At 42.9% G+C, this 17913-nt stretch overlaps 1 protein-coding gene across 1 annotated transcript in view; it reads right to left on the bottom strand.

Moving 5' to 3' along the window:
- The window catches only part of LOC142025194 (scavenger receptor cysteine-rich domain-containing protein DMBT1-like), a 903096-nt gene that overhangs the window by 384571 nt on the left and 500612 nt on the right, over positions 1-17913 (bottom strand). The window lies entirely within an intron of this gene.

Raw genomic sequence — 17913 nt, 5'->3', positions numbered from 1 at the left:
ATAAGGGAGCCAGGCACAGCTGCAGACAGGGTCACGGGGCGGACTCAACAGCAAGTCGCTCCCTTAAAGGGCCCCTCCCAGACACACTTTCATTAAACAGTGCAAGATACACAGAGCCAACAACTAGTTGCAGACCCTGTATATGCAGCATGGATCCCCAGCTGCAGCAGCAGCAGCCAGAAGCCCTGGGCTAAGGGCTGCTGCCCATGGTGACCACAGAGCCCCGCAAGGGCTGGAGAGAGAGTATCTCTCAACCCCCCAGCTGATGGCCACCATGGAGGACCCCGCTATTTCGATGTTGCGGGACGCGGATCGTCTACACGTCCCTACTTCGATGTTGAACGTCGAAGTAGGGCGCTATTCCCATCCGCTCATGGGGTTAGCGACTTCGACGTCTCGCCGCCTAACGTCGATTTCAACTTCGAAATAGCGCCCAACACGTGTAGACGTGACGGGCGCTATTTCGAAGTTACTGCCGCTACTTCGAAGTAGCGTGCACGTGTAGACGCAGCCAAAATGTTTTATATTGATCAAGTATGGTATTGTAATCTTGACTTTTATTTTGATATTTTATTGTATGTTGACACTTTATTTTCCTTTGTTTTGGTTTATATTTATTATTTTATGAGTTTACTTTATTTTTATGTATTTTTTCTTTTATAAACTTGCCATTTGTTTTTTGAAATTATTGTTCTAATTTGTATCTGGTATTGTAATTTGTTTGGTATTGTCCTAATTTGTAATTGCTATTCTACTACATTATAATATAATACACAGAAATGATAAAGTCACATTGAAATATTTCAATGTTTCTTTATTTGAAGTTTTTCATATAAAACTTCAAATAAATAAATAGTCGTGATATTTCAGTGTTCTTGATTCTGCAGTTGCTGGTGGAAAAGCTTTTTGCTGTGAGGCAGAGAATGTCTTGAGCCAGTGTCTGGGGCTGGGATTTTCAAATAAACCTGAGTTGGCAATTCTCTCTTCTTAGCATTACAGAGCCATTAAAATACCCCACTCTAGACAAATACAACCTTATTTTTTATATATACCTGGTATTTCCTCTCCCCTCTTTTTTCAATATTACATGACAGTAATTAATAACATTTGCATTAATTATTAACAGAAGAGTGCCCTAATCTACATTTATGCTAATTTTTTAGCTGAGACCCTGAATAATCATGAAAGGAGTTGCTCTTAACTGGGCTGCATTTAAGTATTAAATTGTTTGCAAACCCTTTGATGCTGAGAAACCGGTGAAAACTTTCCTATTTATGCAGTCTTAGAAATTGATGAATGTAATTGTTACCTCTTATCACCAGAAGGGACACAGCACAGCTAGAAGCAGAGTTGAAGGAAGGGTAATTCCCAGGGCTGACTTAGAGGAAGAACCTAGGAAAGAAATTGTACAATGCCAGTGCAAAGGAGCAAACAACAAATTAGCAGGGAGAGAGAGGGTGAGATAGCATCAATCTTTTCATCTGCTCAACCTCCTTCATTGCTTCGTGGGCACTATAGTTCAGGTGTGTCATGCCTCCATTCTCCCCACAAGAGCTGGGATTCCTGTCCAGACTACATTTCCTATGGTTCAGCATGATTAGGGAGCTGGAGAACATTACTTATGAGGAGGGGCTGAGGGTTTGGGCTTATTTAGTCTGCAGAAGAGACGTGTGAGGGGGGATTTGAAAGCAACCTTCAACTACCTGAGAGGAGGTTCCTAAGGGGATGGAGATAGGCTGTTTTCATTGAGATGGATGACAGAATAGGAACAATGGTCTCAAGTTGCAGTGGGAGAGGTCCAGGTTGGATCTACATTATCAGTCTAGGTTAGGAAAAACTATTTCAGTAGGAGGGTGGTGAAGCAATGGAATGGGTTACCTAGAGAGGTGGTGGAATCTCTGTCCCTAGAGGTGTTTAAGTCCCATCTTGACAAAGCCCTAACTGGGATGATTTAGTTGGGCTTGGTCCTACTTTGAGCAGGGGGGTTGGACTTGGTAACCTCCTGATGTCCTCTCCAACCCTGTGATTCTATGTACAGAGAAGGTGAGTTTTAGGTCTTACCTGTTACACTCAGATGCTGGGCAATACTCAGAAGAGAAAGAGTCTTATTGTTAAGATTGTCCTTGCGCTCGTATAAACAGGAAAACTTTCCTGAGCTGCTGGCATGCACTTCATAGGCCAGGTCATAGGCAAATTTGCCTTCTTTCATGGGCTGGATTGCAATCGCCTCCCCGTCTTTGCAGAAAATAACACGAGTAAAAGGAAATAGGGCAGGTATTTTACACTTCAGTGATACCGTGTCCCCTTGGGAACTGCATGCTCTGTCAAGAAATATCTGTGGAGCGGGGAGGCCTCCTACACAGGACAAAATATTAAATTATACACGTTTGACCACATGCCTTTCTGGTGTTAACTGAGGTTTTCAGCAGAGGCTTTGCTTTAGTAGGGTAGCTCTTCTAGTTGCCATGCCGAGATTTTTGTTAAACTAAGGCAGTTGCTAGACAAAATCTTTGTGAAGCTCAAGTGAATATTGAGAGCAGCTATCAGTGATCTATGGGTAAAAAATCATGCAATTATAGTTAATAAAGGAATTAAATAAATAACTGACCCACTATAGTGAATTTCTTCTAGTAATTAATGAATACCCTTTTTCTCAGTGTTCTTAGCCTTATGAGGAGCATTTATATTCCCAAAAGTAATTGCTCAACTCCCACACATTGCAAATGTTTTTCTGTCATCTCATTTCTCCTCTAGGTATGTGGAGCAAAGACTCACCTGGAGAGGAGCAGATTTCTTGGTTTGTGCAATGAATACCTTTAAAATAAAGGCACAATAGATTGGTTTTAGTATTAGGTAAAGGCTCAGATTTTGATCTTAGCTACTTCAGTCGCAGAATGCTCCAAGCTTGGATTCACACAGAAGTCCCAGGCCTGATTTCTTTGAGGTTCTGTATAAGGGCAGAGAGCTAGTCTGGGGGAGCTCATAGGAGCGTGAAGCTGTAGCATGCAGGAAAGCTATGTTTTCTCTTATTAAATTCTTGTGTAACGCCTTCCATGCCACCTGCTTTAAAAAACCGAAGCCATTGTCAAATGACTGCTTAACAGACAGAGGATTAGTCATCTCAGAAATTGCAGCTTCTAAAATTCCCACTGCATATGAGCTCTCTGTGTGAATATTAGTCAAGTATACTTAGTTTTATTGCAGGGGCTTTGCGCATACAATTAAACTAAAATTGACTTCTGAGAGGTGAGTAAACATGCAAATTTGCAATGAAAAGTAGGCTTTTGGTGCAAAATTCAGAGCATGTCAAAACAGGACTTTTTAATATTGTGATTTTTAATTGAAATCAAAACAGAATCTCACCTTCTGAAACTTTCACTGCCAATAAAAGTTCTGATTCTGCTCCCTTTAAACTCAGTAGCTAAACTTAGAGCTAGCTAGATTATGTAAAGTAAAGAAAAGAAAAAGGTTTGTGCATATTAAATGACTATAACAATCTGAGTTCAGATGATTTAAATAAATACTTATCTTTTTTTTTGGTCTGCCAACTAAATCATCATCACCAATAACCGCGGGCTCAGCGCCCGTTGGTGTCTGATGTCTTTCTCACTATTCCTTTCCATCTTTTCCTGCCCAGTGCAGACTTGCTTAGTTTCTGTAGACTAGCTCCTCACCAACCTACTATATCTTCTACCCATTCTCTGTGGGGGTCTGACTCTCCTGTTCGAACAGTTCTTTATGCCGAATACTGGGGTCTTGATTTTTCATTTGGTGTTCATTCTGCAAATATGCCCAAATAGTTGTAGCTTCTGTTTTATAACCTTCTGCAGCAGGTTCTCTTTCAGCTGTATCTTTCTGTATAATTCTTCATTGGTGACCTTCTGCATCCATCCTATTCTCAGAATCTTTCTATAACAACTCCTTTTGAATGCCTACTAAAAGGGATCAGATATCTCAAAATTTTCAAATAGCCTGATTCACTGTGTCTTTATTTCTTGACCCACAAATACAAAAAAACAGAACTCAGACACTTCTGTATCTGCTGTGACTCCTGCTCCTTACATCTTGAATTATTTGAGTTGATTTCATAGTCTCCATGGGTTTTTATGATTCTGGCATCACTTGGTTATTCCTAATGGAGGGGAAGATCTAGGGCTGACATGACAAAACATTAAATGACAAAATACATCTTTTATTTAAGGCTCTTTTACTGTCCATAGTATGTTCCATTTCAATAGTGGTTAATTCTTCACAGAGATCTGTTAGCTAAGCAAATGGCATTTATTTAGGGCCAGGTTCTACACTGAATTACACAGGTGTAACTCTATGTGATAAATAAATGCATCTGTTGAGATAGATGGAGTTATTCTGGATTACAAAGGTGCCATTAAGAGTTAGAATTTTATCTTTATATATATATGTAAAGACTGTAATTTTAAGAACTGCCTAAAAGATGTTGGAACCTAATTCCTGTTGAAATTCATGGGAACTGCCTGCCTAATTCCCTTCAGTGGCTTGGAAAATTTTCATTTTTAAAGCCTAATTCAAATGTTCCCTGGTTAATTAAGAGAACAACTCTTCACTATTTTGTCCTCAATCTCTTCTTCATGTCAATTGCAAAATAACCATAAAATACTCACAGCAAAGCCAGAGAACAAGCCGCAGCGTCATTGGGAGAACTTAGCCTTGAAATTCCTGCAGTGTCGTCTGCTGCTTCAAGCGTGGGTTGGGAGACCAGGCCTGGGTCTCTGCTTTGAATGTCCTGCCCAATGAGTTTCACAGAAGATCTGACACAGTCGCTCTCATCGGAACTGCAATGTGCTCTTGGTTTGCAAGTAAAGGAGGTCCCACTGTCCCTTGGCTCAGAGCCTTCCTTTGCTCCTCAGGCTCAAACAGCAGAGGCTGGCGGTGCTTTCTCCTGTGGCTTGTATCACTGTTCTCTGTATGTAAGAGGTGTCTGCCCTATGCCAGCCCTCAGCTGAAATTTCGTACAAGAAATGTTAAGGAGATGCCCTTGTTCTGCACCTCAGACTACAGTAACGGTTGATCTAGTGTCAGTTATACCTGCTGAATGGGTAAATGAACAGGAAAACAGACATTGCAGCAAATTCAAACCTTTAAGTGATGCCTCTGTCAGTGGGTGTATAGGGTGTGTTTTAAGGTCCCTGCTCTGTCACAGTCCCTACTGTGCATTGGACTACAATAAAGTCTTTCATCATGTTTGAAGTAAGCATTTTAGACGTGCTCCCTTCTGCCAGTGTAAACCGAAGTCATCTCTGCAGACTGATGCCAGTGAAAGAGAGAGGGGTAACATTGCAGTATTCAGCAGAATGACTCAGGATTTTGCAACAAAAAGTAAACATATAGATCATGAAATTTTTCAAAGAGCTGGCAGAGGAGCTTGCCAGAAAGGTAATATTAATATTCAGTAACTCTTGGAAAACTGGGGAAGATCCAGAGGACTGGAAAAAAGCTAACATGCCAATATTTATAAGAGGTAAATGGGATAACTTTTGTAGTTATAGGCCTGTTACTCTGATATCAAGTCTAGGCAAGATAATGGAGATGTTGACAAGGGACACAATTAATAATGGTTTCATGGAGAATAATATAATTAATGCCTAGCAATGTGGGTTTATGATATTAGGTCCTATTGTTTCAAACTAATGTGAAATATTATTGATGAGATTACAAATTTGGTTTATAAAGGTGATAGTGTTGATGTACATTCAGTAGTTATAAGGCATTTGACTTGGTGGAGGGCACTTTGATTATGAATGTAGAATGATACAAAATGAACATGGCACAGATAAAATGGAATAATAATCCAAAATTGGCACATGACCAAGACCTAGCAGCCCAGAATGGCAGACAAGCCTACAGGCAGAAGGATTCTGCCCTGGGAAGCGGTGATTGTGAAAATGACTTGGGATTATGGAGGAGAATATGCAGAACAAGAGCTTGCAGTGTGATTCAAGAGCCAGAAGAGATGCTGGGATGCATAAACAGGGGAATCTCATGTAGGAACAATGAGTTTATTTTATTTCTGTATCTGGCACTGGTGTGACCAAGGTTGGAATTTTCCTGTGTCCTGTTTGACAGCAATGGAAGAGAAATTGGAGATGGGTTAGAAAAGAGCCATGAGAATGATTAATAGTTTGAAAAACCTGCCTCATAAGGTAGACTAAAGGCACCCCAGCTTCTTTGTTTAATGAAGAAAAGATTAAGGGGCAACTTAATGACAGTTTACAGTTCCCCCCATGGGAAACAAAAAATTGAAAACAAGCTGTTCAATCTAGCAAAAAATGGTAGAATTAGATCCAATGGCGACAAGTTGAAATTAGATAAATTTAGACTGGAAATGAGGCATAAATGTTTGAGAGCAATGAACTGCTGGAATGACTTACCAAAAATCATGGTGAAATCCTCATATTTGGAAATTTTAAATTCATTTTTTTCATTATACAGCAGGCTAGGCTAGATGATTACAATGGTTGCTTCCAGCCTTGTTCTGTGAACCCTAGCTGCAAGACTTTTTCCTTAGGTAGACTAAGTAGTTTACATAGTTAAGGACAATTGTGTAAGGCACCAGGAATCTCCATTAGCTCAGTATTCGTTTTATGTGGTGGTGTTGATCTGCAGAGGCCTTTCAGCCCTGCTCCACTGGGTGTTTTTGTTGGACTAGAAGGTGCTGCAGATGACCTCTTGGAATTGGTTTGGCTGTTCTTGATTTTTTAGTGTCTTCTGCTTTTGAGAAAATCCTTTGATCCAGAAGAAGGAACAAAAGTTATAAATGTGGTAAAAACCTGAAATACTTCTCCCTCCAGTAGTGTGAAGCCTTCAGGTTGGCCCTCCACGCTGGGGTGAATCCCAGCGTATTCAGTTTAGACTTGTAGACTTTAAGGTCACAAGAGAGCACTATGATCATCTACACTGACCTGCAAATCACAGGCCACAGAACCTGCACACTGCAAACCACAGAACCTCTCCCACCTAGCCCTGTAACAGACACCTAACTTCTGACTTGAGTGACTCCCGGAAACTATCATTTAAAGACTTCAAGTTACAGAACAACCACCACTGACATTAGCTTAAACCTACAAGTGAACTGTGCCCTTAGCTGCAGAGGAAGCCAACCCCCTCCAACTTGCTCTGGTCTCTGACATTCTGATCTACGGGGAAATTCTTTCATGACCTCAAATATGCTGATCAGTTAGGCTGTGAGTACATGGACAAGACCCACCAGCCAGACACCTCAAAAAAATTCTCTGCGGTAACTCAGAGGCATCCCCATGATGTGTCCCATCACCAGCCATTGGAGATATTTGCTGACAGGAGTCACAAATTGCCTACAATGGCATGTAACCATTCTCATTGTACCATGCCTTCCATGAATGTATCCACTGCATCGGTGAAGCCATTTAGGTTCTCTGCTCACACATGTTGTTCCCTTTGCGAGGCTGTTCCATATCTTCACTCCTCTCATGGTTAGAAACCTTCCTCTAATTTCAAGCCTAAACTCGTCAACAGCCAGTTTATGTCAATTTGTTTTTACGTTTGCCTTTTTGCTAACCATAAATAACTTCTCTCCCTCCTTGGTATATATCCCTCTTATGCATTTACAGAGAACAGACATTTCTTCCTCAGCCTTCCTTTGGTTAGGCTACTCAAGCCAAGCTCATTGGAATAGAGGTGATCACTAACAGTATCTCTTCTTCCAGGAATCTCACCATCTCCTAATGCCTCTTTCCCAAGAAAAAACTGTTGGAAATATCAGAGACCAAAGTAGAGAGTCTTTTCTTTTCTTTTCTTTTATTTGCTGCTCCCAATCTACCCAAGCTGCCCCTACACGTATCCTTGCATGTGTTCTGTGAAAATGAATTTCCCTCTTCCTATTTGGAGGTTGCCACCTTTTCATTTAATTGAATGCTCTGTCATGGGGTGTTCCTCTCACACTAGCCTGGAAAGGATTAATGAAGCTGGGAAGGGGCCTCTCCACTTACTTGGCCCTGAGGGGAATTAGGTGGTCTAAGTAACCCAGGATAGATACTGGAGCCCAACTGAGAGGAACAGCTAGGTCTGGTGTAAAGCTTGGAAGATAGCAGCAGAAAAGGGCTATTGAGAGGAAGGCTGCAACCAGTCTCTAAGCATTACTGAGGGAAAGGAAGAAACCAGGAGGGCAGAGGACAAGCCCTGGGCTCCAGGCCTTGAAGGAAGGGTGTGTCCGGAAGGTTGGTGGAGTAGAATCCTGAGAGATGCAGAGTAGTAAAGAGCTCCAGGAAACAGCAGCAGACCTGGCCCCTTCATCAGAGGATTCCTGAGTCCAGGTTCCCCTTCCAGCTGGAAGTACCCTGGTCTCAAAGTCTGAGAGACTTTGAGATCCTAGAACAGAAAAAACACAGTGTCCTAAGGGCCAAGCCATGAAGAGTGAGCAAATGAGTCTTGAGGATGTAGTACATCCCAAGTGACCCAGAGAGCAAGCGGCTGACGGGTCAGTGAATGAGACAGCAGAAGGGGCGTCAGACCTGGCGGAACTACAGCAGCCAGGAGGAGCAGTGACTAGAGAATCCTCTTGCTTTTTTGCAATGAGAGGGAGAAGAGGCATGTGTTAGCTGTCCATCTTGTAGAGCTGCCCACGTTGCAGTGGGGGAAAGCCTGGCAAACTCAACTGAGCTCTTGTGGCTGAAAGCTAAGCCACTTCCAACCATCATGACACAACCCCTGAGCTCATCAGCTAACCAAGCTCAGCTCGTTTTGCTCAGAGCAGGAAACTCTGCTGAAAAAGCCAAGCACAGTCAGAGTAGTCCAGTAATCTGGCTACCAGAAACGTGCAAGTCTGGGTCTGGATCTCCTCTGACCCTGGCATGCCCCCTTTGGCCAGGGAAAGTAAAAGCATCCACCAATGTCTGCCTTTGCGGGAGCATATAGGCAGATTGGGAAGGGTTAGCACTCACTGACGGCAGCATGTAGAATCTGAATGCAGAGGTGGTGACTGCCAATAGCTCTGAGCTGAGCAGTGGTTTTGCTGATCTGATCTAACCACACAGTAACTCGCACTCAGAGACCCAGCCCGAGAAACAGGATGTGGTTAGAGGAACAAGAGAATTAAGACAATTTGTTTCCTCTCCGACCATGTTCTGCATCAATCCTTCATGCTCTTCACTTCCTTATTTAGCAGCAGGGCAGTCATATTATGTACAGTGCTGACTTTATTGTATGTTCTGCATGTCTTCCATCCATGAGAAAACTGTTCTCCTGTTTCCTTCAAATTGCTCCTTAAAACACCATGTCTTTCCAGAGGCCTGTTAAACTTCCAGCCCATCTCAGAGGCTTTAAAAAAAGAGTCAATGCTGAGTTCAAAATAAAAATCATGGAACAAGCAACACCTTATGGCTCCGTTGCTCTGGTCTTGTTAAAATCCTTTAAATCAGTGGACTGTGGGCATAATATGGTGCTGACAGAATGACTCTCCTTACAAGAGGTAATTTCCTCTTGAGGTACTCTCACCTTCTCATCAGTGTTGGAGGTGAACCACATCCACCCTGATTTATACGGCACTAATGTCACACTCCTGTCGTTGTTTCCTTGCTTTTTTAGTTTTTGTTTTCTCTGCAAGAAGCACCTGAAGAAGTGAGTTGTATCTCAGGAAAGCCGATGCCCTAAGAAATTGGTTAGTCTTTAAAGTGCCACTGGTCTCCTTATTTTTTCAGATACAGGCTAACATGGCTGAAAACCAAAACTCATTGTCATGGGAGAGTGTGGGGCCCAAAAGAAGAACTGGATTAAAAAAATAGAGAACTCCCTGAAGGACGGGTCCCTGAATGGCAAATAGCCAAGTGGGTTAGGGATGCAATCACATACTCTAATGGTCCTTAAACCTCCAACCGTCAGAAGCGGAGATGGACAACAGGGGGACAGATCATTTCATAAATCACCCTGCTCTGTTCATTTAAGCACCAGGCACTGGCCTCTGTAGGATGATAGGCTACTGGGCTAGATGGACCATTGGGTCTGAGTCATTTTTATTGTCTTACTGTCTCACTGGAACATCCAATAGACGAAGCACCTGGAAAAAGAATACTTTATTTGTAAACAATGTTATTCGCTATGGCATCTGTACATTAAACATGGTCACAGCTTTACAAGTCTATTTCATCCCTGCGAATGTATGCAAATAGCGCCAAAGTTTTCAGAAGACATGAAAGGCCTGAAAGATTTTAAACATTTCAGTATTTAAATGGAAAGTTGACTAAATACAAGTTAAAACCATCTGTATGTGCTCTGTGCTGCAAATATGGACAGGGCTCCTTGGCACTGAATCATACATCAAACTTGATTTTTACTAAAGTCCAAATAATTAAGGCTCAATTTTTCAAAGCCATCTAAGTCACTTAGGAGCCTAAATCCCATATACTTACCATAAAAATTAGCTTCCTAAATCACATAGGAATTCTTTGAAAAAAATAGGCCTTTTATTTGATTCTGAAATCAGCATTCATCTCAGAGGCTATGGACTTTGTAAAAACCTTGGGGAAAAGCCTTGACCCAAACATCTTGCCAAGTACACGCGAAAGGAACAAACACAGGAAGGCTGGAGACTAGTGAGTTAAGACTATTTCCATGCCTCGACAGTGCATTTCCAAACTTTGTGTTTAACTGATAGGGAGTGGACCTGGTTCTGTTCTCATTTGCTCTGAGGTGAACACTCATGTCAATAACACTGCTCGCAGTCACATCCGGGTTGGTGAAAAGAGATTCAGATTATGTGTGTCTCTCAATCCAACTCCATTTAAAAGTCCCTGTACCTGAGAAGCATCTGAAGAAGTGAGTTAACTCATGAAAGCTCATGCTTTAAACTTTTCTGTTAGTCTATAAGGTGCCACAGGACCCTGCGTTGCTGTACCTGAGAATGTCTTTTTCGCAAGATGGCCAAGGGACGTAGATATCTCAGACACAGAGTGACAGGGACTGATTCTCTGTCTTTGCCTCCCCAATGCAAAGCAGTGCGGAAGCCATCTTGTATAAAAGCCATTTCACATCCCTTACTTCTGCACGCACACAAGATCCGGTCCTTTCCTTGACCTGCTCGGGAATGGCTGGGAGGGTGAGCTCTAGGGAATGCATTAATGAACTGTTTGGAGTTGGGGATCCAGCTCCCCTGTACCTGTTTTTCCTTGCTGATAACAGTTGCTCTTTGGAAAGTGATTTACGATTCTCTAACTAACTGCCTCTGACACTGGGATTGTTTGTGTAAGGGTATAAAATACTCGAGTTAGCTGCATCAAGCAACCTTGCTGGACCTGGTTTTACTAGTGTCCAGTTTGGCTCATCTGTTGCCTTATTGAATTCAATGAAGCTGAATGTTAGCCGCCTAAACACAGAGAAGTCTTGTGCTTCAACAGCAGGCAGGATCTGAGTGCAGACCTCAGGCTGAGAACTCCCAAGGCAGAGTCGCTTTTCTGAGCAGAAGAGGATGAAGAGACAGCTCTGGCAATAAAGGCGGCTCTGTTGTGGTTTTGCCACAAACCCTGAGCATACGGTGCAGTCTGCTTTGTGGGTTCCAGGGTGGGGAAGTATTCTGTGGTGGCTGGGGCAGGGTACTTTCCCATGTTTCTGGCGGATGGCTGTTGTCCTCTACCAGGAGGTCAACGCTGTGGTAATCGATCCACTGGGGGTTGATTTAGCTGGTCTAAACCGTTAAATTGATCACAGATTGCTCTTCTGTTGATTCTGGTACTCTGCCAGAATGAGAAACATGAGGTAGGTTAATGGTAGAGTTTCTTGCATCAGCCCAGCACGGTGCAGACGCTGCAATAAGTCAACCTAAGTTGTGTCGACTCAAACTATGTTATTCATGGACCTGGAATTGCACAATGTGGGTTGACATAAACTTGGGGGCCCCACCCCATATACTCCATCCCTCCTCCCTCTGTCACTCACTGTCCCCCACCCTCACTCACTCATTTTCACTGGGGAGCTGAAGGTCCCTCTTTGACTGGGCGTTTGGCTGAAAACCAGATAACTGGACCTACCCTCAGATGTGCATGTTGGGGTAGCGGTGCGGGAGCGGAGGGTGTGGGGAGAGAGACATGGGTCCACCCACTCCTGCACTGTGCCCTGGCCACTTTCTGGACACGCACACAGGAAAAAGAACCTTAACTTGAACAAACACATGGACAAACCTTGCAGGCCTCTTTTATAAACCATTAAATCTGGCCTGCAATTCCTTTTCCTGCAACATTTTTCAATATAATATAATTTTCATTTTTCATGATTTTTTTCCGTGTGGGAGATGTATAATTATCAATGAAATATGGAAGCCAATTTTTGGCTGTTTTTTTTTTTTTTTCCAAAAATAAATGTATATCTGTGTGTGTGTGTGTGTGTGTGTGTGTGTGTGCGCGCGTGCGCGCACGCAATGGGGGCCATGGGAAAACGTAGTACCTCACAGGAATTGGAGGTCGCTCCTCATGTCCCCTTTCTGCCCTATGGGCTGGACTGCAGCCCTGATCATGAATCAGTCTCTCCTTTCACCGTGTAATGTGTGCAGCACAGTCACCGACCACAGTGCAGACGCTTTTCATGAATCATTTAATTTACTTGACCATCTACTTTCCCACTGAAAAACTGTTTGGAGGAATAATTTTCGACCAGCGTCATCCACCGTAATGGAACAGAAAAGGGCACAAACCCCATTATTTTCACTCCAATAAGTTCACCTTCAAGGGGCTGCTCATCCTACAGTTATTGAAGTCAGTGGGTGTTTGGGTCTTGAGTTCATTGGATGCAGCCCCAGGCCAAATGTAAGCTCGTATTTGTTAACCACATACTTAGCATTAAAGCGCTGGATATCTAAGGCATATTCACTCATTTAAATCATGTTTGTCCCTGCTCCCTGGCCCCTTGAAGACTAGCAGCCCTGCTGCACCTGTCATATTCAGGCTATGTCTAAACTACAACTCACGAGATAAGGATATGATTTTCTAGTTCATGGGCACATACTCAGAGAAACTGTGTGAGCATAAAAACCTGTGTGGCCGTGGTAGGCCAGTCAGTGGCAGCACGACTTAGCTGTGCTGAGTACACACGCTCCTAAACTCAGTTGTACCCACTCAGCAAGGTTAGCTGTGCTGCTGCCATTGCTGCTCCAGCTATTCATGCTGTCTCTCTCACCCTGAGAAACACAAAAACCCTGCTCAGCCTGTGAACCCATCTCCAGTAGCCTGCAATCTCTAATGCTGCAGAGAAAGGGAAAAACAAGCAAACAAACAAAAAATCCCCAAAACCCCAACAAAACAAAACAAAACAAAACAAAATCTCACCGGTCGCTTGCAGGAAATTGCTTGAAGTACTGAAGGCCTGAGATTTGATAATAGTCATTGTCACAGGCTTCAAACCCAGAAGAGACCACCAGGATCACGCCCCCCTATCTCCTGCCTGCTGAGGCCGCAGAATTTTTCCCAGTAATGGATTATAGTGTATATTTTAGATCAATATCTAATCAGATTCCAAGACATGGACAGTCCACCCACCCCACCTATAAGAAGCTGCTGCAATGTTTAATTACACCCCGTTCTAGGAAATTACATCTTATTTCAAGGGTGAGTTTGCCTTAGCTTCCAGACATGGATTTGTGTTCTGCCTTTGCTGGCAGAGTTGAAAAGCTCCTGGCTGTCATATACCTTTTCCAGGTGGCAGGAGCAAGACACAGTAATCAAGTCACTTCAAGAAACCTCCTCTTGAGAAGCAGAATAGTTTGAGTTCCTGGTGCTTCAAGTCATAAAGCTTGTTTTCCTGTCTCCCGCCCCCCACACCCAACTCATTTTTATGGCCCACCCTCTGATCTTTCTTCAGAACAAGACACTGCGTTCAAGGGGTGGTGTTATCAAAGCTGTGTCCTGGGATGAAATCTTTAAATCTGCTTCATATGCCCTTTTATGTATGTGCAAGGGTTGTATCATCCCTTCTTGTTGCAGAATTGCACTGAAAACTCGGGCTGAAGTGGTTACCTTTGGAAGTCCTACACCAGTGGTGCCTGTTGGAAAAAAAAAAAAAGCCACAGCCAGTGAGTGAGGACAGCAGCTGTGAGCATCCTGGCCCTTTTCTCAGAAGCACCCATCAGGCTATGAGGAAGGAGTCCTTGCAGACCCAACTACTCCAGAAATTATAGGTGATATTCCAGATCCTGCTGGGATGCCTGTGAGATTCTGTCCAGACAGAAGTCATAAAGCACCTCTTAGACTGAATTACTAGCTTTCAGTAATTTAAAGCAGCATTCTTCTAATTTTTTATGCCTGTTGTGCTGAAGGTGCAGGAGGATGCACAGTGTAGGAATTCGATAATATCGCTTTCAATGACTCACTAGTTGAGCTTCCTGTGTTTTATTCCTATAGCTACCAGAATCTTGTCAGAGCAGCAGCAGACACGGGTATCTAGATGTGTAGACCTGTACACAGTCAATAAACATGGTTATGTGGAACTGAGCTGTCTTCCTGTGATTTTTGCATGTAACTAGTGGTGTGTAGATGGCAAAGACACAGCACTAACCGCTGCCTTTATAATGTGTTAAATGAGTCAAGAAAAAGCTTATTCTGAATACAACTTGCCCCGTCTAAACTGGGATTTTAACACAGGTTAGCTAAGAGAAGTTTGAAAACATGCCTTTTAGCCTGGTGAAGCCAACCCCAGAGCGAAGGGGATTTTAACAGTGGCGGTGAGTTTTCATTCAGTTTTGGTTGAAACATACAGATTTTGTACCGACTTCAGTTAAAAAATAGCCTGAAGATATAAGCCGACCACATCAACTACATTTTTATTAGAAAAATGACAATAAAAAGGAACACACAGTAAATCAAAGGCATATTCTTCAGATTTGCTGCAGAAATCATAAAACTATCACATTAAACATTAATCTTGATTACAATAGCACAGCACAATAACGGCAAGCGGCTTTCTTCTTTCTCCCCTTCCCCGTTTTTGGCTATAGCTTCACTTTATTATTTATTCTTATCCCATTTATTTATCTTTCCATCTAGAAGTTTGTTTTGGAACACTGAGAGTATTTATACAAAAATACTACTCAAGCCTATGAATGTATATTTCAGACATTTCTTCTTCTTCTTCAAGCTGCAAGCTCTGTATTTCCATTATGTACTACTACTCCTTTGTCTCCATTTAGGATACATTCTTCATGTCTTCTTCACTTTCTTTAAGCTCCTCCTTGTGCTTTACACACCCATCCTCCTTGCCTGAATGTGTGTGTGTAATGCACACCCCTGTGTATGATTAACTGTCCCATGTTGTGGTACCTAGCCCACTTCGTAGAGAAAGAATAAGGCTGTGTCTCACTACAAATAACTTCGAAGTTGCTTACTTCAAAGTTGAGCATCTACACACACCCTGCTTCGAAGCAGGGCACTACTCCATTCCCAGAAATGGAGTAAGGACTTTGAAGTTGGGCTCCCTACCTCGATGTTAACTTTGGAGTAAGGGAAAATGTGTGTTGACTCTCTGCTGGCTACTTCAATGTAGTGCCTAACTTCGAAGTTAACTTTGAACTTAGTTCCTAGTGTAGACGCACCCTAAGTGTCCTCTGCAGCCTAAGCTGAGAACCAGCTGGCCTTTAGCTCAAGCTGTAGAGGCACCTGCACTAAGCTCCAGAGGGCCCAGATTTGAGTCTGCCTGTGTGCAGTTACATGCATACACGCACCTTCCTAGTTATTAGCTGCCAAGACCCTCTACGAAACAGCTACTCAGTTCCATGTGCAAGACTTGTTAAAGGTACAGCGAAAAAATTCCCAAAGGGTCAGATTTTTAAAGGTGTTTATTTAAAAGGGAGCCAAGCACTTAAATACCTTTCAAAATCTGATCCTAGACTTAATAGACTAATGTTACATCTATATTAGACACGGATGTCGACTGCAGATATGTGATTTTAGCTACGCCAAGTGTGTAGCTAAAATCTGCAGATCTGTGGGCAACTTCCATGTCTGTCTATACAGGGAAAGGTCAACAGAAGCATTTCGTCATGTAGCAACCCTAAATAGACAGGTATATTTTAATAGAAACTTTGCATTACCATGTATCTTTATATTTCCCTGTATTATCCTGTATCTCTTAATAGGAGCTTTGTACTTCTTTGTATCTAACTCCATATTGTACCTAAGACTCCATTTTGAGGGATATGCTCTGCTGTATAAGTTGCCTGTAAACCTTGTGCTGTCCCTGTGTGAGGATGGGTGTGTGTGTGTGTGAGAGAGATCCATCTGGAAGCGTGAATGTGGGTGCTTACTGAGTTAGGCTCTGCAGCCAGTCTGTCTGGACAACAACGACTTGGTGGCTGAAGAAACAAAGAACTGGGCTCTACAGCAGTGACCCACCCAGAAAGGAAGATTAAGACCCATATGTTGGTGATGTGTCACACAGAAATCTGGGGCCATGGGAAAGGCTTAAACCCATCTGCCATTGACTGTTGACTCAGAGTGCCCAGGGCAATGGGACAGAACCAGGACTATGGACTAACAGCTATAAAAGACGTGTGCACCACGACAGGGCTGGGTTCTTCCTATCTTGTCAACATTGGAGCACTGATCCAGCTCACTAGAACCTGGTTCCACACTCACCTCCAATCCATCTGGCCAGTGGATTAGAGGGAGCAACCTTTGAGTAGCTAAAAGAAACCACAAGATGGGTGTGTGTGTGAGTAAACTTAAATGTAGTCTATGCATATAATATCATGATGCTGCATTCTCAATAAACACAGCGTTCTTGCCTTACCCCTCTGAGAAGATCCCGTGTGGTTCTTATAAGCATAACAATCATTCAACTTTCTTTATTCCTCTCCTCTTGCGAGGAGCACAAGGGTCAACTTTGACTTCAGAGCTTGATTTCACACATGCCTACAAACAAACTCCACAAGATCAACACTGAGCAGGTTAATCTTCTGCTGTAGTGTAGGTTATGCCTGAGTCAACTTTTCAAACATGTTAGAAGCATCTGGCAGCACTGGAATTCAGTGGGAGCTAAGTGCCTAAACGCCTTTGAAGATCTGTGCCCACGTGTCTAAGCCACTTCTAGTAATGGATTAGGAGCCTAAGCTACCTAAGCACTTTTGAAAATTTTACTCCCAGTGCATAGAAAGCCAAAGGCTTTACATTTTCATAGCTGGCATTTGGTTTCTTTTTGTTTTGTGTGTGATAACCGGCAGATTAAACCCAAAATACAAATTTAATGCTATGAGCAAATTTCCCAAAGCTAGAGGCTCACTTTCCTGTAAAATATGCATTTGTACGTGAACATTTGCACATGTGGTTATCACACTTACAAGTATAAATTAGCCACTTGTCTATTTAGGTCTCAAAGTATACAAAGGTATAGACAAACCAACATCATGTACAATTGTGGTTCCTGTATTTCCTCTCCCTGTTTGAAACAAAATCGGTTCTATTTACTGGATAGGGAAATGGCCAAGGGTGAGGAAGTGCAAAAGGCAATATTTTCTCGGTAACACTAAGTCATCCACATTGCACACGTGGTTTGTGACTATAGTGGTGTCCCTATTTGGGCACAACAGCCTCTGTGTGTGCCTTGGCAAGGGGTGGAGTGGGGACCAACTCCTTACTCCCAGAAAGGGATGGGTCCTCAGGAGGAAGTGATGCAGTAACACTCCCAGCCCTTCCAACTCTCAGAGCCACCCACAGCATGTGATTCAACAATATAAAGAGTCCAGGGCTTGAGGTGCCCCTGCCCCCTTGAAATTGCCCCCTGATTCCCATCAGCAGGCCTGGTCTCGATTCGTGCTATTTTTACCCCTGAAGCAGTCTCACTGAAACCTTTAGGACTGATCTGGGAATAAGGCATTAATCCACACAGGCAGGGATATCTGACCCTAGTCCCACACATTCTACCATCCAC

Source organism: Carettochelys insculpta, chromosome 22 (assembly GCF_033958435.1).
Source record: "Carettochelys insculpta isolate YL-2023 chromosome 22, ASM3395843v1, whole genome shotgun sequence".
Lineage (NCBI taxonomy): Eukaryota > Metazoa > Chordata > Testudines > Carettochelyidae > Carettochelys > Carettochelys insculpta.
Note: the sequence above shows the minus strand (reverse complement) of the source record. Positions and strands in the feature narration are given on the sequence as shown.